The following is a 3,166-nucleotide window of genomic DNA, read 5'->3' on the forward strand; positions in this document are numbered from 1 at the left end:
CTGTGACTGTATGTACTTTCCACTCACCATATAAGGAAGAATTGCATTTACGTTGCACCTTTCACGGGCTTGCCCAAAGCTTTAGAAGAGCAGTCTCTACCGTAACGTAGCCAGTAAAGAAATTCTTCCTTACTCGATCTGTTGGTGGTCAACTGCTCTCTGTCTCATACCTTCCACAAGTGGAAACAATTTCTCCAAGTCAACCGTCCAGCTCCTCTTTCATCGTAAAATACCTCTTTCAGGTTTCTATGCACCCTTTACAATTCAGGTTAAAATAAAAAATCTTCCCTGCACTTCCTCTAGAGCTTGACAGACAATGAAATACTTTTGATGCATAGTCTCTGCTAGAAAATAGAAAACATACTGATTAGTTTGAGGAAACCAGGACCCTAGAAGCAGCAATGAGATAAATAGCCAGATAATTGGACTCTCAGTGGTCTTATAAAATATAAACATATAAAGTTATGAAGGGAATTTATAAGATGGAAGCAGGGAGGTTATTTCCACTGGTGGGTGAAACTGGAACTAGGGGGCATAGCCTCAAAATAAGAGGAGTTGATTTTGGACTGAGGAGGAACCTCTTCACCCAGAGGGTTGTGAATCTGTGGAATTCCCTGCCCAGGGAAGCAGATGAGGCTTCCTCATTGAGTGTTTTTAAGGTAAAGACAGATAGATTTTTGAGCAGCAAAGGAATTAAGGGTTATGGTGAGCTGGAGGGTAATTGGAGCTGGGTCCACAGAAAAGATCAGCCATGATCTTATTGAGTGGAGAAGTAGGCTTGATGGGCCAGGTGGCCCTGCTCCTATTCCTGGTGTTCTTATGTAGAGATCCATTCCTCCCCAGAAGGGGAGTAAATCAGACACCAAAGGAAGAGAAAATTGTCAAGAGAAAATGAGAGCACCTGACTGAGTGCTTAAATCTCTTCACCAGAATCAAGAATAAAATTGATCTCTTTCTATTTCACTTTCCAGTTGCTTGTGTTGACAGAAACTTGATGAATGGTCTCGTCCTGTAAATGTGTTAGTGAGGGTTGATTAACCTCGGTCTGATCTAAGGGAACATGCTTTTCTCTCTGGTCATGGAGATTGATGAGCCCAACAGAGGGCCATGGATTAAGTTAATGGGGTGCTTCACAGTAAATGTCTATCGTGGAGGCTGGGACTGGATCATTGCAATAGGGCCAGGAGGATCCAGCATCTAACAGCACACAGTTTGATACAGTTTATACTCGTGCAGAGTGTTTGCTAAAACATTGATAACTGGAACTGCTTGGAACTGCTATAAGCTATACCTTATCTGTCTCTCTGCACTTTGCTTTGGTCATAACGTTACTCTAAAACCTTATCTCATGAAGGCACTGTTCCCATCAGCAAACATCTTTGCCTCTCTATCACACTCTCTCTACTCCTTTAACACCCTGCAGGAGTTCCTCAGGCTAGTGTCCTAGACCCAACCATTTTCAGCTGCTTCATCAATGATGTTCCCTCCATCATAAGGTCAGAAGCGGGGATGTTCGCCAATGATTTCACAGGGTTCAGCACCATCCGCAGCCCCTCAGATACTGAAGCAGTCCACGTTTAAATGCGATAAGAGCTGGACAATATTTGTTTGAAAAGTGGCAAGTAACATTCACGCCCCAAAGATGCCAGGAAATGACCATCTCCAACAACTGAGAATCTAAACATCACCCCTTGACATTCAATGGCATTACCATCACTGAATTCCCAACTATCAATATTTTGAGGGTTACTGTAGACCAGAAACTGAGTCAAGCCAGATAACTATGGTGGTGACAAGAACAGGTCAGAGGCTAGGAATCCTGCAATAAATAATTCAACTCGTGACTCCCCAAAATCGATAAGTCACAAGTCAAGAGTGTAATACTCCCCACTTGCCTGGATGGGTGCAGCTCCAAGAACATTTAAGAAGCTTGACACCATCCAGAAAAAAGCAGCCTGTTTAATTAGCACTACATCCAACAACAACACTCAGTAGCAGCAGTGTGTACCATCGACAAGATGCACTGCAGAAATGCACTAAGGTTCCCTCAACAGCACCTTCGATATCCAGAAAGAGCAGTAGAAACATGGGAACACCACCACCTACAAATTCCCCTCCAAGCCATCACCAATCTGATTTGGAAATGTGTTGCTAGGTCAAAATCCTGGAATTCCCTTCCCAAGGGCATTTTGGGTCTATCCACAGCAAGTGGACTGCAGCGGTTCAAAAGGGCAGCTTCCCACCACCTTCTCAAAGGCAACTAGAGATGGGCAATAAATATTGGCCCAGCCAGTGATGCCCCCATCTCACGGATGAATATACTTCCGACCAGTTATCATCAACGACGTTAAGTGGCTTGGTGTCTAATGTTGGTCTGTAAATGTTACTGTGAAAACAACTTGAGATATTTTATTATGTTAAAGACTCTGTACAAACCATAAATATATATGAGTTGTTGTCGAAGCTCTTTAGAGGAACGGAGATCATGAAAGGCGCTATATAAATTCAAGCTGTTCAGTTTTCTTGACGCAGAACTGGTTGATAATTGTGTTCAGAGAGATTTAACGAACTGAAGATTGTAAAATATTTCAAGGATATTGGTCAGTAATTATTTTCTTCCATATCCTTATGATTATCAACATTTGAGATGTGTCCAATTTTAAATTTAATTACATTCAGGCAGTGGAATTTACTTATCTCATGAATATATTTACTTAAGAATCAATTTTGTTTCAGCCAGTCAGAGATTTTATAAGAGAGAGTTACTCGGTGCCTCAGTCTACTGCTTGCAAAATGCTCCAGGGTTTTAGAGGTTGGTTCAGAGGTGGATGTTTCATCTGGTTCCACTTTCTCTGCAATTTCTGCACACTCAGACAATCTCTCTCACACCCACATTCACAAACACTCTCTCTCACACACACTCTCTCACACACTCACAGACACTCTTTCTCACACACACATTCACAGACACTCTCTCACACAGACACACTCTCACACAGACACTCACAGACACACTGTCTCACACACACTCTCACACAGACATTCACAGACACTCTCTCTCACACCCACATTCACAGACACTCTCTCTCACACACATTCACAGACACTCACACACATTCACTGACATTCACACACTCACAGACATTCACTCACTCACAGACATTCA

The 3,166-nt window shown here is 42.5% G+C and overlaps 1 protein-coding gene across 1 annotated transcript in view; it reads left to right on the forward strand.

Moving 5' to 3' along the window:
• LOC122556983 (calcium/calmodulin-dependent protein kinase type II subunit alpha-like) overlaps nt 1-3,166 on the forward strand; it is a 230,669-nt gene that overhangs the window by 195,708 nt on the left and 31,795 nt on the right. The gene's annotated exons all lie outside the window — the stretch shown is intronic.

Source organism: Chiloscyllium plagiosum, chromosome 14, assembly GCF_004010195.1.
Source record: "Chiloscyllium plagiosum isolate BGI_BamShark_2017 chromosome 14, ASM401019v2, whole genome shotgun sequence".
NCBI lineage: Eukaryota > Metazoa > Chordata > Chondrichthyes > Orectolobiformes > Hemiscylliidae > Chiloscyllium > Chiloscyllium plagiosum.